This window comes from Bombyx mori, chromosome 1 (assembly GCF_030269925.1).
Source record: "Bombyx mori chromosome 1, ASM3026992v2".
NCBI lineage: Eukaryota > Metazoa > Arthropoda > Insecta > Lepidoptera > Bombycidae > Bombyx > Bombyx mori.
Window position 1 is genome coordinate 8114388 of NC_085107.1, and position 26550 is coordinate 8140937.

A 26550-nucleotide genomic window follows, 5' to 3' on the forward strand; every position below is an offset into this window, starting at 1 on the left:
TTTAATATTAGTGCTGTAGAGGGAAAAAAATATAAAAATTATACGAATTCAGTAAAATTATTCCAGGAAAAAATTAATTAGCTACCGCAGAGCACTCTTTACTTAAAAGCAAACTTTGACATCTTTGTTAAGGTTCAATCGTAAATACAGTCTTGGCTATCCAATTTCATACTGGTAACCATTGAGCCCAGCCGTTTCAGAAAATTCCTTTTCCTTCGGGAGTTGTGAGATAACAAATGATGAAACAATGACGCCATCATGCTAGGAGGCATATTACCCCCGCGCGGGGTAGTGACGCGACGTTGCCGCTCCGCTCCCGCCTCCAGGCTTCGCCTGTGCTCGCTGCCTCGACGATCGGGTCATACCGCGTGCCACCTTCGAACGAACGTCCGCGTACCAGCGCGAGCGAGCTCCGCTTCGCCGTTTCAAACAAACTTCAAACTCACTTTCGTCCAAACCTGTTTCGCAATAGACCAACTTTTGATAAAACATACAGCACGAAAATCACTCTATTTATTTTCGTAGGTAAACTCAAACATAGTTTAATTTTTAATAATTACAAAGTTTAAAAAGTTTGTTTGTAAGTCGGCGGCCGTGTGCGGTGTGCATGTGTAAGCTCTAAAGTCATGGCTGGACAAAGTTCTCACTAAACCGGTAAGTAAAACGAACTTTACTGGAAACGTTTATTTAAAATTGTAATGTATGAGATGATACGAACTCTTTGTACTGTTCTCGTGTCAGTGCGTTGCGTTGGGTTTCCGTTGCACTCCCGTTGTCTGATTAGCATCTAATTAGCCGTAACTTTTTAAACTGTTGTATTTACGTTTACATTACGTGTATTAAAAAACTTTATTGGTGTACCGACGCCAATAAGACACTACGCTTGTTTACATTGCTTAATTTCTGCGAACCGTCAAGTGTTTGATGATTCGTTGCACAGAGCGATTGCACGCTGTTGTGCTTCTCAGTAACGTTCCGTTTGAATAGTGTAATTAGATCCTTGAACTTGACTTCAAATTGTTCGTTCTATAAGTCATTCTAAATTTAAGTCTTTCGTTTTCATAATGATTTTTACCAATTTCATTGGCGGTGACATTAATCGAAGAAAAGTGGAGGACAAATTAATTTTATCTTTGTCCTAAAAATACTTTTTTTCAAGATATTCATCATAAAACAATTAATTGGTCTTAAAGTATATGAGTAATTATGACTGTTTCAAATTATGGCTCACCCATAAATTTTGCTGTATAAGATGAAATATTTTGTAGAGTTTCTTTCTCTTGATAAATTGTAAGATTTATTTTATACAATAACATGGAACCTATATAACATACTTATACCTAGATAATAAAAACAGAGCAGCTCTATGCAAAATTTAACATAACTCAAGTCCAATTAATAAGGCACACATTCACCGTAATCAATATATCAATCAGTTCAGTCGTACGGAGTTGAAGGATCAAATTCGCTACTTCTAATTTAATTGACAAATTGGGGTACAAAGCTAATTGGTATTTAAGGAATTATAAGATCATTGAGCCGCTGTGTCCATTAGGTAAACATTCTAAAATAATAATTTCTTTGTCACAATGTGTTCATGATATGAGCGACGGATTATAATTTGTTAAATTATAATTCGAAATCATTTTAACAGACCTCTTGTAGTAACGAAGGAAAAGCGTACAAAACAAAAAATATTACTATGAAAAGAAGTAAGTTAATTTCAACGCAATTTATCAGTCTCAAATGTTATTGCCAGTGTTTTACTCAAAAGACTTCAACGTCTCAACTTACTTTGAACTTAAGAGAAGGAACAGGACGAAAACATTTTCGTCTAAAATATTAGACTATTTTCTGTGTATAAAATAATATTTACTGATTCATAGTTATGTTTTACATTCTTAATTTGAACATATATTAAATATCTTATTCGCTTTTAGTTTGAGAATATAATTATATAATACGATGAGCCTAGTTAAAATAAATTAGGCTTTTCAATTTAAATTCCATTAACGGAATCGTGCCTTCAAAACTTTTTTCAATAATTCTATACAAAACATAAAAAAAAGTTGTAACCGAAAACCGAATTTAAGTATGTTCAAAAATAACAAATCGTAATAAGAAGCTGTTAGAAATATGAAATAAAATTTTATTTCCGGATCTTCGTCTGCGCTGTTAAAAATGAGGCAGTTGTGTGACTAAAAATGATGAAAGGTAAAATCGTTCTTTGAATAAAGTACCCGCGTATGATACAACAGGAGTTTACTGCTGATAGGGTGTCTTTGAAAACCACCACGAGTAGGTATCATGTGTATAATTGCCCCGAAGTAGTGATGCGTTGCAGTTGGAAGGGCAGGACACTCCATTACAATTTACATTCTTAAAAAACCAGAGTAGCTTAATCCGTTTTTAATGCACTTTTGCCGAATAAAGCTTAATTAGTGTTCATAAGCCGCTTGTTCGGTCATTGTTCAAGGAGTTTCGGAAGAGACTACAAATGTAAAGGGACGCAAAATCTTACTTCCTCGTCAGCAGACATAATCTTCTAAGCAGTAGTTTGACTATGTCAACTGCTTTCAGTGAATATCCCCAGAAACTGTTTGTGAACTTGTAGTTTGACCGCTGTAATGAAAATTCTAGCTCTATATAATAAAATAAGAAGACTTTCCTTGAGTGGGCTATTTATGCTCTATGCATATTTTACCAGCTGCATATTTATATAATATAACATATGTACATAAATATTGCTACTAAATTGTTTGTAAACCAGTCGGAAAGTAAAGATCGGAAGCTGTACGTTCGCAGCTGTTGACAAGTATTATACCTGGATTAAGCTCTCCAGCTTGGCAGGTCCTACTCCGAAAAAGAGGTCAATCGTCAAATCGTACTCGCATGGGTAGCGTTCGGAAACCTACTTAGAATGTTCTCATCACAAATACCACTGTGTCTCAAGACGAAAGCCTTTGACCTATGTATGTTGCCACTAATGACACTATGGCACTAGGACGTGGTTGCTCACAACGGGCTTTATCAGAAGACTCCAGATCACCCAAAGGGCAATGAAGAGGGTTATGCTCGGAGTTTTCCTGCGAGATCAAATTAGGAATGAGGAGATTTTCAGGATAGCCATAATAACTGACATTGTGCAAAGGATTGCAATGTTAAAGAGGCCGTAGGTAGTACATATTGCTCGTAGAACAAATGGTCGTTGGGGCCGAAAAGTTCTCGAGTTCTCTCTCTAGGTGGACCAACGAATTGTTGAAAGTTGCGGAAATCCGCTGGATCCAGGTAACGCAGGACCGTTTTGGCGAGATTTGGGGGAGTCCTATGTTCAGAAGTGGATGTCTATGAGCTGAAAGTAGTAGAAGAAGAATAAACCGATCTATCGACACACTTCGTTGTTATTAATATATATATATTTTTTAATTCCGAATTACACAAGATGATTGTAATTCTTGAGGTGATATGGTTAGTAGTAATGATCGAATTACGGTCATTGGGTGAATTCTAGTTATATATACCTATAGATAATAATCAATTAAATAAAGAAGTAGACGAGAGATGACCGAATTTTAAGACACGAATCTTTATTTAAGGTTAATATGTAGTTTTTTTTAATATGTACAAATAGGATATTTTTACCGTCTTCAAAAGTGAGTTGGATGAAATTGAATATTTCTTGGTCACTCACATTAGACAGGCAGAGTTCTTGTGATCGATTGTCATTCTGTCAAAAATTTTATGTCCCGTGATGCAATAAAACCTAGTAGACTTAATGTTTGAAATCGCTTTGTAACAGACTTAAAATAAAATAAAAATAAAATCACAAAAAAGTACAATCAACATTAATACCATTAAATAAGAATAGATTAGTAACTATGGGTTAGTATGCAGTAAGTAACAATAGCGTTTACTTTAAAATATTCTAAACGGTGTAAACCATGATTTTCATTCGCATCGAGTTCATTCCCAATTTTTTTGTGGACTGAAAAATGTTCTGGTACAAGGATTTAATATCTGAAATGTTAATTCCGTCCATATCTGTTCTAAAACTAATACATGTTTATGAAAATTAAAATCACTTAAACATGTTTTTTTAGTGCAATCGAAACTTCGATCTAATCGTTTTAAAATAAGGTACGCCACTACTATGTGGGGTACGTAGTCCGAAAGCTATATTAATAACTCAATATCAAAATATTTGCGTCTCATTAGATTATATATAATATACAGATACATATATAGATAAAAATCAATACCTTGATATCGTTCTGCCGTTTTAGCTAAAGAATCGTACAGCTGTTGTTTATACCTTTGTTATTGTTTTTTCCAATGCACCTCCAATGTAAGAAAGTCGTGCGAATAGTTCAATTAAAATATTTAATACATATTATAAAGAGCTGCACCACGCCGTGGCCGGGTATTGACTAAAACAAGCGCAACGTGTGAATGTGTTGAACGTGAGCTACATAGTAGGCGTAGTGAGGGGTGGAAGGTTTTTTTTGTTACGGAATTTCATGATTCCGCTTTCAAGCCGCGCTGAAGGCCCGGATAAAATCTATGCAGTAGTTTAAAAATAAAAGGTTAATCTTGTTAGATAAAAATAGATAAAGCCTGCATAGCTAATTAAATGCACGTCCTTTAAATATCAGTAAGGGGTGGTGGTGGTCCTGTCGCCCCTTATCACAACTGGAGCGTCGAGTTCATTCTGTTGTGAACTAAGCTAAGCACTTATATGCTATACGGTTTGTTTAGCAATTAACTAGTCCGTAAATGTGGAAGCTTCCTTTATAGTCACTTCAGGGCTAAGTTGTTAGTAATAGCTCGTTAAGTGTGCAGTTCATAAAATAGTGGGCAGATTAAATCGATTCAGGTCGTTCTCATTTCCAAACATTATCATTTAATGGTAGTGGTGGCTATTTTAAATTAAGTCCAAGTAAATATGTACTTTGTAACTAATATATATTTTCTCAGAACTTATATCTCAAGGTGGGTGGCGCATTTACGTTGTAGATGTCTATGGGCTCCAGTAACCACTTAACACCAGGTGGGCTGTGAACTCGTCCAACCATCTAAGCAATAAAAAAAATTGAATCTCGATATGGCAGGTCTACCCCTCTGTCACGGATCATTCGGTCTTGGGAAATGCGATAGTGGCGGTTCCCTCCTCATAATATGGTAATACCATCGCAGCCCATTTTCTTTCACTTTATTTATGGGAAGGCTCTTTAAAATATCCTCATATTATTATTATAAGGTAGCTTTACATTCTATGCAGTTATGTCATTCCTCCAGCCTAAAATAGCATATTCATTTATGCATTTTTGAAGTTCATATCCCTTAAGGATTTCCCAGCTCTACATCCACTTTAATGGGCTATTGATTTGTATAGATTTCTATAAATCTGTAGTAGTTTGTCAACATTAATTTGTAAAATAATATTTATAATTAACAGAAATACAAAACAAAAGTATAAACGTTTTTGGACTACGGAAATTATTTTTAAATATGTTAAATACTGATTTAGCTTTAGATTTAGATTTAATTTAATTATGATAAACATATTTCAAAATAATAATTAAAACCTGTATTTGAAATGTAATAAGCATTTCAGATTAAAAGGTCGTTACCTAATTACTCTTTAAGTGAGGTAGGAGACAGATCTGAACTAAGAAAAAAAAAATGTACAGCTTCTAATTAAATTTGAAAATACAAGGCGATTTGCGAAAATAATTTTTACTAGAAGGTATAGGCAAGATGCCTACCGACCTGCGCGTGGGTCTTAAATAGCTTTTTTAATTTATAGCAAAATAATTACTTTCAAAAAATTTGCGCACATTGTATACATTAACAGCGATCAGAATATGAAATGTTTCAAAATTACCTTCCACTACTGAGAATTAGAAAAAAAATTATAAAAACTTAATATTAGTTTTAGGAAAACCCGACCCAAAACCGCAGATTTTATTATGTATTTTTTTTATTGCCCTTCTAGGCAGACGAGCATACGGTCCACCTCATGGTGAGTGGTTACCGTCACCCATGGACTTCAGCAATGAGCAGAACCATGCAGCTGCCTTATGTGTTAGATCAAGCATCGCACAAAAATAAGTTTTTTAAAGTTTTTATGTTGAAAAGTTTAATAATGGACTTATTAAATTTTATCTCGCTACAATGACGGGAGCGATATAAGAATAGGATCACCTTTACCCTACTTAGTTAATCTGATATCAAAGAAGGTTCAAGGAAATTTTTTACATTAAAAAAAGATACAGCACCTACCTACTTGGCTCCGGGGTTCGGACCTCTGCCCGGGAAAAAACGGAACCTACTGTTCTTTAAATACTTTGATAAAATACTGCTAAAAACACTGATAGTCGTCGTGGCCTAAAGGATAAGACGTCTGATGCATTCATATCTAGATATGCACCGGTGTTCAAATCCCGCTGGCAAGTACCTTTTTTTTTTAATTGAGAGCCTACGGCTACGAGCATACGGCCCACCTGATGGTGAGTGGTTACCGTCGCCCATGGACTTCAGCAATGCCAGGGGCAGAGCCAAGCCACTGCCTACCGCTAAATGAAATACGTACTTGACAAATGTTCTCGATTGACTTCCACGGTGAAGGAATAACATCGTGTAATAAAAATCAAACTCGCAAAATTATAATTTGCGTAATTACTGGTAGTAAGACCTCTTGTGAGTCCGCACGGGTAGGTACCAACGCCCTGCATATTTCTGCCGTGAAGCAGTAATGCATTTCAGTTGGTAGGGTAGGACAGCCGTTGTAACTATACTGAGACCTTGGAACTCATATCTCAAGGTGGGTGGCGGCATTCACGTTGTAGATATCTATGGGCTCCGTTAACCGCTTAACACCAGGTGGGCCATGAGTTTGTCCACAAACCTAATAATAATAAATAAATAAAATCTATTCGAGGCGGACAAATAAGCATTACTGAAATAATAAATGAATTGTCCCAACACAATATGAGCTAGCAGATTACCGTTAAAATTGCAAACATTCCCATTTTGTATTTATTAAAAACCGCGACCGTAAAACTTTCACGGTACACTTATTTGATGACCAAAGATGTGCATAAGCAAAATTCACACTTTGTAGATCTGACACCTCAAAAAAACTCAAAAGTACCTACTTTAAAATGGCAAGACATGTTTTAATACGCAGATATCCTAAGCAAATGACAAATTTTGGCCAAAAACTCAAATTGCTCCATTTACTTATTTATTAGAATAGTGAACAAGCTCAAACAAATTGCCACTGAAATTTGAACACTGGAACAATCATGCCGCTCAGTTTTTTTAGTCAATCTATCTGCTAGTAGTCTCCAGAGGCTGGCTTCGCACACAATATTACATAGACAGTAGAGGTACTTGATTGGATATCTTTAGCTTCTTAATTGATTCTAATTTACGATGTATATTGTAAAATCTATTCCGGTTTATTTATCGCCTAGTGAGACTTAAAAAACAGTTGACTTATTTATACTCACTGCCTGCATATTAAATACACGAATTGTGATGTTTTGTATTAATGATCATATATAACGCATCATACGAGTAACTGTAACTTATAAAAACCAAATATTATGTTAATTAAATCGGTTTTCTTATTCCTTCTTTTTACCTGAGAGCCCGGAATGTTGCATCATGATTGCTATTTCATTATAGTTGTAAAAACATTGACAAAAAACATCCCTTTACCTTTTCGATAGGTTATGTTATTATTTTAAGACACCCCGTGCAGTAAAAAGATGATCTTAAATCCTGTTGATTTGGATTCAATTTTACTTCCTAATGAATAAAAGTTATTTACGAATCCATTTTTTAGCCATTAAAATTCCAATTATGGTTCTGGAAAATGATGTAAACTTTTTTTTTTAAATATCTGATAGAATAAATGCAATTCAATACGTTACTGCCTTATTTATTTTAAGCTAAAAATAATTTGTAAGAATCGAATAGTTGTTTTCAAGTTAAATAGCATTCCGATTTCACAGTTCTTCGGGACTAACGGTTTTGGCGCGTAAAAACTCGTTGAGAATCATTCAGAACTTTTTATGTTGTATCAAATAACCCTGATTTTATGTACAATTCGATGAACAATAAATTATATGAAACATTTACTTAAATGAACATTTATTTTTAATTCGTAGTAACAAAATTCATATTTTGTAATCAGTTAGAAACGAAACATATTGGTTTACATTTAGTATTTAATAATGACTTATTAAGCATTGAGGATTTGTTGTATACCTATAAGTCTCACTATACGGGTAGAATGACTGAAAGTGAATTTTGGCTTTTGAAACGAGATTTCTAAGACATTTCATCCATGCCTTGCGGTAGGCAGCGACTTGGCTCTGCTCCTGGCATTGCTGAAGTCCATGGGCGACGGTAACCACTTACCATCAGGTGGGTCGTACGCTCGTCTGCCTACAAAGGCAATAAAAAAATCCCAGATATTGCGGCATAATTAGTTAGGCTTGAAGGTCTCACAGATAATATTTACTGATTTACTGCAAAAAACCAAGTCAAATATGCAATTAAAGCAATAAAAGTCGCCATGTGGAAATTATGTTTATATTAAATTATTATTTGTGTGTGGTATTTGAAATAATTTGTAATGTTTTAAAAAATATAGAGAAAAATAATCAAACAAACAATAAAATTCATATACTTCCCAGAGCGAGGATAAAAAAGTAGAAACCCGTAGTTCTAGATAATATTGTATTACATTTGTCATGTACTTTTGCTACGCCGAGCCAAGATTTGCTAGCTTAGTTCATATATCGTGAAAGTTAGAATAAAGCGAAGACAACTGTCGTATGCTCTGTCATGAGACCACGAATGCGAGACTTTGGTGCGTCAACTAATGTTTAATTGTATTACGTTTCCAAAAATATTAGTTAAACGTATTTTGACACAAAGGTTTCCATTTATGCTAGCGGAAGGTCTTATGAGTCCGCATGGGAGATATTACCAGCGAACCCATTTCTGCCGCGAAACTGTGGTGGTTTCGGGTTTAAAGAGTGGGGGCAGTCGCTATGCAATACAATACATAATATACTATTGAGAATTAGACCTGATTTCTCGAGGTGGGTGACGCGTATCACGTTGTGATATTCATGGGCTCTAGTAACCACTAAATTCTAAATTGGCCGTGAATGTATTCATTAGTCTAGATAATAAAATTTTATCATTTGATATATATCTTGATATTTATGTATAGACAAAAATAGCAATGATTCTTAAAAACTGAATAATGTCTGCCTCTGTAATGCTTGCGGCAGAAACGGGCATGAGGAAAAGTTGAATAGTATTTTAATAATTTCATTAAAAAAAATTTTAGTATTACTAGCTGACCCGGCAGACTTCTTAGTGCCTCAATCGATAAATAAAAGACCTAAACTTTTGTATAAAATAAACTTAAAACAAACAAAAGGAATCCGTCCGACGGGGGACACATCAAACGAAAAACAAAATTATTATTTTTATTTACTTCCGAGCATATTCATATTTATCTACCTTTTAAATCTTCTCTGGACTTCCACAAATAATTCAAGACTAAAATTAGACAAATCGGTCTAGCCGTTCTCGAGTTTTAGCGAGACTAACGAACAGCAATTCATTTATATATATATAGATTAACGCCATTGCCTTGTAGCAGCGTAAGTTTTGCACCGACATAACACTGTCTAGTTTTCGTCCCCAAAAAGTTTGACGAGGGAGGTCAAGTGGTCCGACCCTTGTCCGTGTTAGCGGAGCAACGAGTAAAATCTAGTTGTTAATAAATTAGCAAAAGCACGGGGTATATTTAAGTAGTTAATCTACTCGAGTACGCTCGAGTTTTAATTATAGTCGATTCATATAAAACAAAAGCACACAAATAAGTTTTATGCTTAAATGAAAACTGAAACTATTATTAGTTCATGAATTTATTTTAACGTTGAAATGTATGCAGGTGGATAAATGAGATCACGGCCCACATTGAAATCCAGAAATATAGCAACCTAAATGTCGCTAACCACTTTAAACATCATGTTAAAAGCTCAGTTATTGTATTGTCTAACCACTCTCCGACCCTTCAATTCACAATGCATGATTGTTTACCGGTATAAATAGACAAGGTGATGATATCCGCACAGACTTGCAAAAGACCCTACTCCTAATAATAATGCAAACTAAAAGATTTGGATGGTACAATTACCCTCTTTGCTTTATGTAGGGTTATGTTCATTTTTTTGGCACTTTACAGAGGATTTGAACATTATCACATAGAATGATATTTTTATTGATTTGATGGGTAGAAGAGCTCATGGCCTATTTGGTGTTAAGTAGTTGTAGGTGTCGATAGAGATCATCAACATAAATGGTGATATTTCCATAATGGCGGTATCCACGTTGAGTTCTAGGTCTCAATTTTATAGTACAGCAGCTGCCTCATCCTTCAAACCGAAATTGGTTACGGACAGAAATAGGTAAGGTAGTGGTACCTACCCGTGTAGAATCACAAGTCGTCCTATTACTAGATACCAGGTGCCTCGCACTAGATCAGGTATGCTTCAAAAATAACAGGATAATAGCCTTCTAATCTATATACATACTAATACGTGAAGCAAAAACTTTGTACCCCTTTTTACGAAATTTGCGAGGACGGAGGAGTTATGCTATTTCCCTCCCACACTAAAAAGAATATTGAGAAAGAGTACAGATTGCTAAATTTTTTTTATTTCGCATAAAGAATGCATTAAGTAAATAAAAAAAATATTACACACACTACCATGTATTTGCCACACACGCGCATCTAAACTCTTTGGTTTATTGTTAAAGTCTGTGGTCAAATTGAGAATAGATTAATACTGTTTGTCTTTAATAATATATTATTTATCTATACAGCAACTTTGGCGTAATCTGTGATTGTAGAAGTATTATATAGTGTGATAATAGGCCCGTAATAAATTTCAATCTTATAATTTAAATTAATTATGGTCAAAATTTCGACTCTTGGGCGACCATTAGTATATAAAAAAGGTGAAAATGTGAAATATAGGATAGAATCAGATCTTTGTTACTCTTCACACAAAAACTAATGGATGGAGTTAGCTTGATGAAACTTAGGCTAGCACTGAGGCTGTAGTACTGTTGTAGACTCTTATTTTTTATGTGTGTGTTAGCTCAGAACTTTTTTGTAGATGAACCGATTTTTAGGATTCTTTTATTTGAAATCTGGTGCTTCTCATGTAGTCAGTACCGTTCCATTTTTTTCATCATCTGATCTGGTCAGTAGTTTTTGAGTTGTTATCCTTAATTTTGCTTATGCATATTATTTACTTGAGTTCAACTACATTGATAAACGTTTTTAAAAAACAACTAGAGAACCATGAATATAAGAAATAAATATTTTTCAAATAATCATCGAGAATCATAGCGAAACGTGATCGAGTTTCATAAGTTACAAGTCGTCGTGGCCTAAAGGATAAGACGTCCGGTGCATTCGTGCTCGATGCACCGGTGTTCGAATCTCAGGCGGGTACCAATTTTTCTAATGAAATACGTACTCAAGAACTGTTCATGATTGATTTCCACGGTGAAGGAATAACATCGTGTAATAAAAATCAAACCCAGAAAATTATAATTTACGTAATTACTGGTGGTAGGACCTCTTGTGAATCCGCGCGGGTAGGTATCACCACCCTGGCTATTTTTTACCGTGAAGCAGTAATGCGTTTCGGTTTGAAGGGTGGGGTTGCCGTTGTAACTATACTGAGACCTTAGAACTTATATCTCAAGGTGGGTGGCGCATTTACGTTATAGGTGTATATGGGCTCCAGTAGCCACTTAACACCAGTAGGGCTGTGAGCTCGTCCATCCATCTAAGCAATAAATAAAAAAAAGTTATCAAACATTCCTAATAGATAAGTATTTGAATATTAATATCATTTCCGTCTTTTAAAAATATTTTTTAACCCACTACTTAGGACACTACTATTATACATTAATAGGAAGCTTTGCAAATATCATCTCCTCATTTTCAGATTACGTAGACATACCATTAATTTCTTTGATAGAGACAGAAAACGCCATTAATATAATTGACGTCCGTCGCCGCGTCGGCTGTGTCAGCGTTTTTCTCACTCCCAAAATTATATCTGCACCGATTACTAAACACCATTCACTCGAATCTTACGGTCACCTAATCTTTCATTTGGAAATTAACTAAGATTAGGACCAGTCTCTGATTTCGTTTGATGAGATCCACTAATCTCGTTTGTAGGGAATTTGATTGGGCATCTAATTAGAGGAATCTTGTATTCTGGTTTATGGAAATTTCGTTTGCTTATTATAATTTTCGATCATCGAATATTATTACATCAACAAAAAAGTTTTTGAGTTTTCGCAAAACCTAATTAATAGCTTTACCGCGGCAGTTCCCGAGTGCCACACGTTTTTTTTTTGTTTCACAAACACTCGCGTGCTGATCGCAAAACATACATTAGCCGTGTACATTCACGCATCATATTATCTCTTGTAATCGAAAAACAGCATTTCAGTCGAGTCGAATAAATTGAAGAGCGCGCTTAGTCACCAGAAGCGAGTCGACACATCTTATTAGGTTCGCTGCCTTTTCCCAGGATTCCGGACCGCCCTCACCCTGAGGAGGACCGGTTTCAAACACGCATTGAACAACAACATTAAGCTATACGCTTAAGCGTTTTAAACACCGTTTCCTTGGTTTCTAAAGTGTGAATTTATTGAACATCAACTTAATAAACGAGATATTGAGTTGGTAGTCAAACGTTCATTACTTGCACCGTAGCGTTAAGATTCTCGATTTAAAACCTCTGGCAAACCCTTCTCTTACATAACGGGACTGTATAAAGACAGCTTCGAGTATGATATGGAGATTCTACCGTATGATTTTGATGACTCCATTCTTTTTTTTCAAAGAAATACAAAAATTAACTTTAATGCCGTTATGAATATGAAATGTTATTATGATCTCTTGTGAATGCAAAGGCAGTATTTTGTATAAAAAAATGGATTTCAGTTAATGTATACTTTTGAAAGGTTACACATTTGTTGTTGCACATGTTTTGTATCAATACCTGGAGCCACTGCGGTCATCCACAGTGCGTTTCCAGAGGTATTTTTTGCCACGTATCATCCGGCTATGGAATGAGCTTCCCTCCACGGTGTTTCCCGAGCGCTATGACATGTCCTTCTTCAAACAAGGCTTGTGGAGAGTATTAAGCGGTAGGCAGCGGCTTGGCTCTGCCCCTGGCATTGCTGAAGTCCATGGGCGACGGTAACCACTCACCATCAGGCGGGCCGTACGCTCGTCTACCTACAAGGGCAATAAAAAAAAACATTACACATGTTGAGGCATGAAGCAATTGACGAGAATTAAAAAAAAAGAGCCAAAAATTAATGTGAAATGTTCTGAAAATAATAATTTTATCGCTTTCAAAACAAACTTTGTAATGGTATTACGTGTGAGAATTTAACTTTCTTTGAATCGTGACTGGTGGAAGATGCCCGAGTTCAATCATTGTCAGACATCCACTGCTGTGCTTGGCCATTTTCTTTGATTTCCAATTTTCTTAATTTAATTTCAAATTTTGTTTAGAAAACATAGATACTGTTAGTATTGTTTTTGTGTTTCTAATGTACTTCTTTCTTATTATCAGAATACGGGTTGTTCGATTTCAAAGATTAATTAATAGTTCCGTGTGAAGATTTCTTTTAAAAAATATAAATTTATTCAGGCAAGGCATTATTGAGTTTGACAGGATAAATTAAGCAGCCGTACTCGTTTTTACAAACTAATTTAATGCGCAGTGTAATTTGATTTCCAGAAATGAAAATGTTTCGATGCTTTGGTTCAAATTTCAAAGTAATTGAAATTTACACATACAATATTATTTTAGTGTTAATCGTTCATAATCATAAATGTATGTATTCATATATGGACAAATAAATTATTTGGATATAAGAATATAAATAATGTATTCACATTAAATTTCAAAATTGTAGAAAAACAAAGAATGACTGTTAAGTCTGCATTACTTCAGTTCTTTATAGATTTGTGACTGTTAGTTGGAAATGAAAAATTGCAATCGCTTTGACATTAGAAATGTGATTCTCGAAATGACTATTAGAACCCGATTTCTTGTTATCATCCTCTATAATTTCGTTGAGTACACGGGTAAAATTACAGTACAGTCCGTATCCGACCTGATGGCTTCACGTGATGGCTCAACGTGATTCCTAACGTGGACACGCTTCATCGATCATAACATTTCATCTTATGAGTTTCTGAATCGCCGATTGCCTCGTGAAGTCAGTTACTGAACAATTTGATGACAACAATTTACGATTTACAGGACATTTTACAGCTGCTTCAATACTACCGTGAGAAATACAGTATTACTTTGCCACTTCTAAAGTTTTTCATTTATTTAATTTAGTTTTTAAAGTGAGTGAAATAGAATATGGCACCCCAAATGACTGATTTGAACAGCACTTTGATGAAATAAAACGTAGTCCAATACTAAGCGGACATATAAAATCACACAATGTTAATTTATCGTTTAAATCAGTAGAGTGGTACAGGGAATGTTGTTCCCGCCATTATTGCTATTGTTTGTATTCTCTCCACGTCCTAAGAAGGAAATTAGTGGAACGAGATTCTTGAAGCCGACCAGGTGCTAATGGCCCTTGTAAATAATAACAATAGTACTATAATAATATAATTTTGTGCACACAATACGTAAATACGTTTAAGTTAGTGGTCTACTATTGTTCTCTAAGAATAAAAAGTTCTGTCATTTACGGGTGTAAAGTACATATGTAATTGCTAATTAGGTCCATTTGTAAAAAAAAGGATATACATTTATTAAAAGCCAGCTTTTTATTTTTATAGTTTAGTTAAAAATATATAAAACAATAATAATACACAGATGAAATAATGGCGTTTTTTTATATGTATTAAATGATTATGAGAGCCCATAGAAATCATAACGTTGCTATGGGTGTCAGCATTTATTGAAATTGCGGCATAAAGTCGAATCGTTGGGTGCAAATGTGTTACATTTAAAGGCCCTAATGATACGCATTAGGTCTGTAATGTAAGTGAAAGATTTTAAGAATTAAATCATTTATTTTCCCGTATTTTATTTTTTTATTGCCCTTGTAGGCAGATGAGTTTAAATCTCCCTTGTTTAGTATATTGGCTGTCACACAACACTGAAACACTATTGTTGCTTGGTGCTAGATGTAGACAGTAACATTTGTTTGCAACGACAAAAAAATTAAGAGCCAATGAGCAATCTATTAATTCAGAATACATTTTTATAAAATCAAATTCGTTAATTTACGCAATGTTTCATTTTCAATTGCCAATACTGGCAATTTACGTACTTACAAGCTGTTTATGTAATAGGAGCCGACGTAAATTGGAATATAAAAAAAAAATGACAAAAATATACGAACGATTCTTAATTTGAATATTGGTATTGGAACTCGTACGCTTGAAATGGAAGCCTATATAATTTCTTTGTTATATTATTCACGTTGTATAGTTCTTTTTACCGACCTAAAAAAGAAGGAGTTTTCAATTCGACTCTTGTTTTTTATGTGTGTGTTAGGTCAGAACTTTTTTTAATAGATGAACCAATTTTTAGGATCTTTTTTATTTGAAATCTGGTGTTTCTCATGTAGTAAGTACCATTTCAATTTTTTCATCATCTAATCTGGTCAGTAGCTTTCGGGTTGTTCTCCTTAATGACCCTTGTGCATATTTACTTGAGTTCGACTACATTGATGATATTCTCAGCCCTAAACACGTCATTAAGGATCCTCCTGATCCATTAACGGTGCTTTTAGATACCACAGGCACCGGTTAACGTCCTCATCGCATTCGTCGCTTGCGACGAAGGGCTCGTGGAGTGAATGAACTCATAGACACAGCCCACTGAGTTTCTCGCCGGATCTTCTCAGTGGGTCGCGTTTCCGATCCGGTGGTAGATTCTGCGAAGCACTGCTCTTGCTAGGGCCAGTGTACGCAACACTCCCTGTTAGAGCCCCGTGAGCTCACCTATACGTCAAGGAAAAGCTGAAATAGCCTCTCAGGGCTATCAACATAGGTAAGAAAAAAGAAGATATTCTCAGTTTACTGGGTTGAAGTTGGTTTACATATTTTTGTTAACGTTTTGTATGATATGAATGTAATCAGGATGTTAATTCATATTATTTGGAACCGTTGCGCTCGTCCACATTGGGTTACCAGATCATTAATTTTTTTGCCTCGTTTCATCAAGCCACAGAATGAACTCCATTACACGGTGTTTTTCGGTTCATCGGTAAAAAAGTAACTTGATCTTTCCGATTCGTTTAGAAATTAATTATATAAAATATGAATTTTGTTTAATGTTTTACATAACTCACTTTTGATTATGGAACGGGGCAATTTTTTTTAAGTGAATCTGAAATTGTATTTCTGAAAAAGTTGATTCACTGCAATACACATTAGTAAATTCAAGTTAACGCACTCAAAGGCAGCAACTAAAGAATAAAACATAATTAATATTATATCATTTATTACGTTTCACATAAGTCATACCATATGCGTACAGGACCAGAAAAAATCGGTAAATTATAACTGTCAGAAATATTACAAGATGGATTAAAATTTATTATCTATTTTAGAGCCAAAGCAAATTACACTGAAATATTCTTTGGCCGATGTGATTTCTGGAAAGGGTTTCGCGAATAAATCTAATAGAAATCTACGTTGATGTAGGTCTGATATGTCAAAAACGTTACACTGAATAAGAATACGTGTCATTTCATGACTAAGGAATATTGCTCGCTTTTTATTTTATATTTTCACTGATTTTGTTGGGTCGACGAAATAATAAAACGAATGTGCTAGGAACATATATTTTTTAACATTAAACTGTTAGGAATTAATGTCTGTGTCTCACTATTTTAATAAGTGAACAGAAGAGGTATCTTAATTCATCCGATGCTAATTGGCTGGCAGAGGAGAGAGAAAACCAAACTCAAGGCCTTAAGACCCAAGTTTTAATTGTTGTAATGGTTGTCTCATCCTTCTTCGTGGCGGAAACTTGCTGGCTGGCACGTATTGGTGTGGCCTCAGAATTTAACCTGGTACCTTTTCATGAGATTAGATCACGAGAAATGACAGCTTCCGCGGCCTGGATACTCGGTTATTTTTTTTTTTTTTTAGTAGAGTTATTGAGGAAGTTTGGTATGTAAGATATTTTTTTTATCATTGACATTAAAATCGCAATTAATCGATCTTAATTCCCTTTTAAACTGAAATGCACGATTGTTTTGCAGTGTATAATGTGTGGTCACAATAACTGGCATTCAAATTATGTATGTATAGATTGGAATTAGCATTACGTAGGAAGACAAGATAGTGATTCTATAGACAGATGGTGAAGGGGGAAGGAATAATATCAATTCGAGATCTCCTTCACCTTTGAGTCCATCGACATGTAAGATCCTCTGTGCAGGAATCTTAGATATTTCATTATACTTGCAATTTTATATAGTTATGTATAGTATTAGAACAATAGCAAAATATGTCAACGGTTTTTTCTTAAATTTACAATATTTCATATTATTCTTTTTTTGATTACATTTTAATAGTACTTAGTTTTTTTCATAAACGTTTTATTTCGACCAACGTAAATTAAGAGTTTTTAGTTTTTTTTATATAGATAGGTGAGGAAGCTCACGGCCTACTTCGTGGTTAACGAAGCCCATAAGCGTTACAAAAAAAAATGCTGATACACATTTTGAAAAAAATCAGGTCCTAGTTTCAATTGTGTTTTGTCACGGCAACAGGACAGGCTTTACTTCAGAAAATTTTGGTGCAAGAGACGGTCAAAATTTGTGTCTGAAGTGGAGAGCTCTCCGGGGCGTGTCTCCGAGTGGGATGAATTGAACTTAGTTCAGACAACAGTACTTATCCGGGTGGGCCACGGATACCACTATTTCGATTCCACCACTTCATTTCGGTCGATTGGAATGATGGCTAAGGTCATTCAAACTGGAAAGTGTTGTTGCTTCTAGTAACGTCTGTTAGATCACAACTAACCTATCAATGCTATAAAAAAAGCCATTTCAATTTTTTGTTTGTTTACTGAATGTGAGTAGTTTAATAGCATTTGGGCTTTGGGAACAAATCCAATTCACCTTGTTACTGAACAAAATGAATTGGATATACAGCCTTTTTCTTCGCCTTTTTTATAAAATTATATAGATTCAGAACGTAGAACGGCAATTTATATTTTATGCTATGTTATGGGATAGGCAATTGATTGCAAAAGTCTGTACATTGTGAACGGCCAAACAAAATATATACTGGAATATCTATTCAATTACCACTGCTCGTATGACGGATCACATCAAAGATAACGTATTTACTTCCATTACTTACAAGTCACATTTGCAGAGGATACACGTAATATTTTGTGTAATATTGAATTAATTTAAACTGAAATCAATATGTAATCATCATCATCATCATCATCATCAGCCTTTATCTGCCCACTGCTGGACATAGGCCTTCCCCAATGCCTTCCACATAATGCGGGCCTCCGCCTTCCGCATCCAACGACTTTCCGGCGTGCGCACTAAGTCGTCAGTCCACCTGGTTGGAGGACGCCCCACGCTCCTTGTACCCATCCGTGGCCTCCTAATATAATATAATAATATAATAATCCTAATAGTTGCTGATATGTAAAAAAAAAAAACTTATCTCAGACACCAGGCTAAAATATGCTAATTTGTAAGAACATACTTTTGTATTTAACTATTAATATTTTTTGTCATATATGTTTTATGGTATAGCTTGGGTACCTTGCTTTTTAAAATGTAGACCGAAGAAGTATTGAAGGTCACAGGAATTCGCTGGATGCGGGTAATGCAGGGCCAGTCATTCTGGTGAGGCTTGGAGGAGGCCTATGTACAACAGTGGACGTTTATGAGCTTTTAGATAGATAAATAGTTATATTTGCTGAAAGTGCTATTATTAAATACCATTACATACAATATAACTGTCTAATGAAAATCTTTGTCAAGGCCAAACCTTAATATTGTAATCACGTTCATTTATTAAGTGTTCTGAATGAATTTCTGAGTTTACATGTTTCTAATATTTGATGTATATCAAAAACGTAAAGAATAATATTGACAAGAAAAATGTAAATTTATTCTAAAACTAATTTCAATATTTATGAAAAGAATCTGACTCATCCATTGTTAAGATTATTGTGTTGCAATACTGAAATTTATGTTTCATGACATTATAGTCTGATTAAAATTCTATTTTGATGACTTGATTGTGTTTTAAAAAAATATGCAGTCACACTCTTTCCCTTAAGAATAACAAATGAACACACAAGAAGAAGCTACAGAGGTACTTTCAATTCAGAGATGCTCGAAATGTACAGAGCTTTCATTAAAAATGTATGTGGCACAACGATTTTCTCTGAGAGAAAACATTTATATACGTCTTGTGACATACCTATAATACATGTGACAGTAATATGTTTGTTAATATTCATTTTTAGTTCACAAACACTGAGTCACCTGCTGAATTTCTAGGTTTCTTTGCTTAAGTAACACGGAAACCGATTTTTAAAAGAAAGTTATAGTGAGTTACAGGGTATTCCGAGATTGGCGGTAAAGAGTAGGGATAAGACCCGGCTATGACAGATTTGTAGATATGACAAAAAAACTTTTTCTCCATTTTCTATTAAAAAATAATAAAAATATAAACACAGCATTTTTTAATTGTCTACTTGTTTTTTCAAGAAACACTTTTTTAATGGTACTTATTTTCTAATTTTCAATTAAATATTATTCATCTATACTCCAAAACCTGTAAGACGTATGAAATATTAAAGAAATGTCAAAAATGTTAGGTAGGAGCGCAAAAACCACATCACTGAAACTTAAAGAAGAATGTTTTCCTTCTATTCCTTTTTGTCGCCTAAAAATACAAGTATTACTACTATTTATTTTACTAGCGTATAACTTAGTTCGTTTTAAATTATCTAAAATACACAGTCTGCTGGAGACTGCGACCGAAAAGTTCTTATGGACTCTGTCTTAAGGTATTGGTTAAAATCTTACAATTGCTTATTGCTACATTCTTTCTAGTGCGGTAAGTAAAACTGGATAACTTAAATAAAATTGGACGACAAATACATGGTTTTTATTATAAACATAGATTGAATACTAAGTATAAAGTATAATTTCAATATAGAACAAAAGTAAGCCGCCTTTTACGATTCTTATCTATTTGCAAGCTTGTCGTTATTCTAAGAAGAAAATATAATGGTAATGGTAAAAAATACTTAACTTCAAAACAAACACTTAATGATAATGATAAAAAATACATAACATCAAATACTTTTTTTGAACTCAGTTTGATAACAAATAACAATATGGAAATATCACTCGTAATTATATATCTAATCTTTATACAGTGTATATTTTGTTAGAATTTAAATTAATCATATAATTGGCTTTTTAAGTTTTGAATAAAATATGAGCAAAATCACTTATAGCTTTTGAGTGGTACGGTTACGGAAACGAATAAACGTCACAATATGACCCATTTTGAAATATAATAATTGAGGCCGTCAGCGCAAAAGTGGTCTAAGCTTACCATAGTTAGTATGGAGGCAATTAGGATTGAATTTTCATGAATTTCAATTTGAGTAGGCAAAAAAACAATACGCGTAAAAATAATGTTTACAAAGCATCTATTATCAATGGGTGAAACTATGGATAGGCCGGTTTTGCATCACAATTTATTACATTTTAAATAAATTCCAATATTCCAATACATATATGCTTGAATGTAAAAAAAAAGTGGATTACGCCACTTTTGCGCTGACGGCCTCAATTAAGCACGCTTGTCAACATAAATATATATAATTCAGCCACTTAAGTAAATATTAAACCTATTGTATTTCGAGTAAATGCATCGGAAATTGGTGCCCCAAGGAATTGTTTGAGATGATTCCGTCATCTCGTTTTTACTATGATACAGCTCGCCATGGAAATAGAATTAATGCATACTACCTGAGACCATTGCATTTCTGCACAACAGGATTTCAGAGATTTTTTTAAAAGTACCTTCTGACAAAGAATATACATCACTTCACGTTGTTTCCAGAGCTCTATGATTTGTCTAGCCAGGCCGCGAGCTAGCTGTGTCCATGAACAATAGTAACCACTGATCACCAGGTAGGCTATACGCTCATGGTACTTACTGCAAAGGAAATCATATAACAGTCTTCATATAATACAAGTGAGATTTCGACAATATCAAGCATTAAAATATCAAGTGTTACGTACTATATCTATATATTAATACGTGAAGCAAAAACTTTGTATCCCTTTTTACGAAAATTGCGCGGACGGAGGAGTATGAAATTTTCCACACTTATAGAGAATATAGAGAAGAAGTGCACAATGCTAATATTTTTTTAAAATAATGCATAAAAGATACATTAAATCAATAAAGAAAACATTACACACACTACATACCATGTATTTGTCGCACACACGCATGCATACTATTTATTGTCAAACTTTTGTTCTTGGCGTCTGTTGTCAAATTGAGAATAGATTAAATATTGTTTGTCTTTGTTAATATTTTTTATAGTGTAGTCTTGGCGAAATTTGTGATTATAGAAATATAAAATATAATCATAATAGTGTACAAACTTACAATTCCAATTAATTATAGTCGAATTTCGACTACTGCGGAACCTCTAGTTCTTACAGATCGCTCTTCCTGTTTAACTTACTTATCTGGTGACTTAGCACTGAACCACTGACTTTTATATCACAGGTTTTCCTAGCATAAAATTCAGGGAATATTGTAGTTGTATACGTCATAAAAAATCCATGTATACTATTATACTAGTGTTAAGAATTCTTGTACGTGTTTGTTTTTAAGAGGCTTGAATAAAATATTATATTATTAAAAAAAAAAAAATTGAAGTGTTTTCAATTCACGTACAGAAGACGAATCTCGTAGCCTGCGTTGATCAGAGTCCACGGATACCAACCACTATTTCGATACCACCACTTCATTTCGATCGATTGGAATGACGGCTAAGGTCATTCAAACTGGAAAGCCTTGTTGCTTCTAGGCAGAAATAGTCTAGACAGTGGTATCGAAAAGCTCAGAAACAAGCTACGCCAACAATAACATTGATTGTTATCGTTCGTTAACTACTTTTATCAATTTCCAAGATGTCGATACCGATTTATCTAGTCGCACATACGTCACAGTTTCGGGTACAAACAGCAACAAAACTTTTTAACGATATCGTTAAACTCCGAACCGGTCGGTTTACGATACTGCTGTAGGCGATTTAATGCCATCGCTTTATATATTAGAATACTGTTTCAATTGATAGCGTGTACGTGAGAAGGAATTCAAAGATGACATGCTCCACGAGTTTTGGTGTGTTTTCAGTAATAAACGTTGAGCATGCCAGGTTTTTGTACTGATACTTCTTTAGGTGCGTCGAGAGTAAAATTTTATTGGCGACAGATTCGTTACGGCTAGAGAGAAAAGATACAATTTAGGAAGAGTGAGAGTGAGAAAATTGACAAAGCGTCTCGCGAACTACTCAACCGTGGAGGGAGGCAAAATTAAGAAAACCACGACACTACACACTGCAAAAGAAGTTTCACTTCTTGCACCAAGTTGCACGTGCTCCATTTTTTAGCTGTAAACGTTACCCGTGATCGAAAAGGAAGGTTTTAAAGAAACATACATAAATATTTGTTTGCCATTTTTATTTCAGATTTTATTATAAAATTTAAAAATCGGTAAAATGTTTTAAATAACCAGAATAAACAAACAAACTCTTTGGAATTCATTTCGTATCATTAATATTTTAATAGAAACACATTAAGTTACTAGTGTAAGGTTACGGCACAAGTTCAATGACAGCCCATTGTGTTTGAGCCCTAATAAAGACGAGAATATTTAAAAATGATTACAGAAGTGACTGCCCAAAACCTTTAGTTTTTTTAGGAGTAGATGTTATAAACGTGAACAATATCTAACCGCATTTAAAGCTAGTTATACAACTGCGATTCATTGATTCATTCAATGTAAATCAATATTTTTATCTGACTAGCATGCGATAAGCACATTCGTTGTGTTATTAAAACCATCAGCGATGCTAAGGATTTAGTTGTTTGATCGGCGGTGTACAATGCTAAATTTAGGGACTTTTTTTTTCTACCTTGCTGAGAACCTTAACTAGTAGGTGATCTCACGGGGCTCAAACCTGACGACGTTGCTAAGACGAACCCTAGCAAGAGCCGTGCTTCGCAGAATCTACCACCGGATCTGAAACGCGACCCACTGAGAAGATCCGGCGAAAACTCAGTGGGCTGTGTCTGAGGGTAGCTTTAGGGACGGCTTTCACTATGTCGATTCAAAGGCAACGCTCAAAGGCATTATTACTTGAAAATCTCCGAATGGCACTTCTGTGTGGGCTATTCTTTGGAAGGGGCCCACGTGCCCTATCGCTCTGTCGACGGCGCTAAGCACGCTCTCGGTTACGTAATAACAGCATTGATGCCTTAACGGTGAGGAAGTGAGTTCGCTTCCGCACATACGGACTGAGGTCAGTAAACTACAGCGGTGTTGCAGCTAAGATGAAGTTTCTGTGATATTTCTGCATATTTCTTGCCGACGTCGAGGGTTCTAAAGTTCTTGTTCGTTTGACTGTTGATATGAACAACTGAGATTTTAATTTGTTATGACATATTATATTGATGTGTGTTATTAATAAGATTAAAGTAAATTTTCTGAAATTAATTCAGCTCTGAGTATTTTCCCAAAATCTGAAATGAATTGATAGCTATTCTTCAACTCCATCTAATAATATATTTTATTTCATATTTTTTAAGTTATGAGACGTCGTAAGTTTTCAATACATTTCACTTACTGGTGGTAGGACCTCTTGTGAGTCCGCACGGGTAGGTACCACCGCCCTGCCTATTTCTGCCGTGAAGCAGTAATGCGTTTCGGTTTGAAGGGTGGGGCAGCCGTTGTAACTATACTGAGACTTAGAACTTATATCTCAAGGTAGGTGGCGCATTTATATTGTAGATGTCTATGGTCTCCAGTAACCACTTAACACCAGGTGGGCTGTGAGCTCGTCCACCCACCTAGGTAATAAAAAAAACAATAAAATATGAAAGGCGCGATGAAGTCACAATTTCCTACATACTTATAAATTTTATGGCAAATACCAGTTTTCTTTTTTTAACTAAAACACTACATTTTTCACTCCCACAAAATCGTTTTTCTGTTCTGGACCCTCGTATGAACCACCTGCTGAGAGCGTATTGGCTTGACACGTTTCGTCACTCCTTCTATCTGACCACTTTATTTTCTATAAGTTTGTATTAATTATTACCTCAGTACGCAGTGAATGTAAATGGGATACAAAAACATAGTCTCTGTTACAGACACACGTAAACGACGACTGTGTAAATCAAAATCAATTAATTAATAATCTGAGAAGTTTACACGAGGTGCGTTTTTCTATTCTAGTGAAGTTTAACTTCTCTCTCAGCGTTTTCGGGGTCAGTAACTCGTGACTGCATGCGTGGGTTAAATATATGGAATACGTGTGCCCTCAATCTTTGACCATGTATGGCTTCGCGGTCATGTTGCTTTTAACAGCATTTACGATGAGAACGTCTCAGTTTCAGTTAATAGCTGCAATTCGTCATTTTGTTATAAACTCACTTCTAAGACCCGCGGGTCAGTGACCCTGACCATAATCAGGGTTCGCGGGTTCGGTTCGCAGTCGGAATCAATGTATTTGTGAAATAACTATTGGCGTTCGAGGCTTTATTCTATCTTTGGGATCTATTACATTATTTTTTGTTTGGATTATTCATGTATATACATATATAAAACTAGTCGTAATCGCCCGTTTCGCTGGGCATTTAAAATTAACTTTATTATTTATTGTCATTATTATTAGGGAGTCCAACAATCATATAAATATTAGCCTATCCATTAAGTACATGTATTTTCTACATGGATACCAAGTTTCAAGTAAATTGGATGCATGATTCAGTAATTATAACGGAGCATCCGTAAAAACCACTGTAGATTTATATATCGGCAAGTGGTTGGTCTAAGTTAATTTAATTGGCCTACACCCGGTACGCGGTTAAATTACGATGAACCATCGACGAATAAAAACATCAAAACATTTTCACTGTTGCACAGGAAATTAAGCACTTAAGTTCAGAACGTCGACAAATAAACTGTAATGGAATTTCAGGAGGCCTTGCCGTTACTGGAAGTCGATGCCAATAAAAGAAGCTACTAAGAGTGTCTGAGTTGTGCCAGTAAATTAGATTTAGCAATACCACGTCTTTAAGTAATATAAAATTGTCTTTATTATTTATAGTTATTTGATTACTTGTAGTTGCTTTGTAAATTATCTTAATTTGCTTATATCGCTCAAGAAAAATATATGACTTTACGAAGAAATTAGAATTTAAAGATAAGCTCGATGCCTTGACTATTGGTGTACCATTACCTTAATATATCTTGGTGGTTTAAATTATGTGTGTTCTTTTTTTTAAATAAATAGTCATCCATAATTCTGATTTTCAAACTCCAATCTCTTTAGAAGACTTTCCAATGAACGCTACAAAACTTATTAGTGAATCGCTACAAAATGTCGACACGAAGAAACTTATCGCTCACACACAAAGCTCTTGAAGGAAAACTTGATGGTCCATCAGTTCATTTCCTCTACAAAAGCGTCGTTTCCGTTTTCCTTAGACTACCACTAATCAAGACGACTTCCCTTCACTGCTCATCGGATGCCGCTGCAAAGTGCGAAGCAGAATAATTTCCTTTCAATATCTTGACTATAATCTAAGTTGGTCTCCCTTCAGCGTAGTCGTAAAAGTAATAACAATATTACTTTAATAAAATGAAAAACCTGTCCTTTTAATAGTTCTTTGTTACACATAATATTCTGACAATCATTACTCATACATAAACAAATTGCTTTATCAAAGCAATGGTATTGAAAATGATAAATAAATAATTCTAAATATTTGTATGTAGCCGGTGATAAGAAATATTAAAATCAAATGAACTAAAATTGGAAAATTGGAAATTGAAAGGAAATGTCAAATACATTTTTGATTTTTGACTTGTCTTTCAAAACTAGTATTTTCACCATCTCTTCGTCGACGATATTTCCCTATTAGGAGCGACTTTATTTTATTTTGTTTTCCTTGTAATTATTTGTCGAGGGAATTTCGTCATTCTTCATACTGATGCGATACGCAATGAGAACATAATATATAATCATGCCTGATTTCTGGTATCTTTTATTAGTTTACAAGTGGAACACACTAATATTAATTGATTTAAATATAAAACAAATAAACATACATAAATAC

At 34.6% G+C, this 26550-nt stretch overlaps 1 protein-coding gene across 2 annotated transcripts in view; it reads left to right on the forward strand.

The window, feature by feature from the left end:
- Positions 1-348: 348 nt before the first annotated feature.
- LOC101741260 (carboxyl-terminal PDZ ligand of neuronal nitric oxide synthase protein) overlaps positions 349-26550 on the forward strand; it is a 166661-nt gene continuing 140459 nt past the window's right edge. The window contains exon 1 of one of the 2 annotated variants that reach the window (XM_012693629.4): positions 349-654. The gene's annotated coding sequence lies outside the window, so the exon portion shown is untranslated. The remainder of the gene's footprint in view (positions 655-26550) is intronic. The other variant, XM_062668593.1, reaches the window with a different exon arrangement.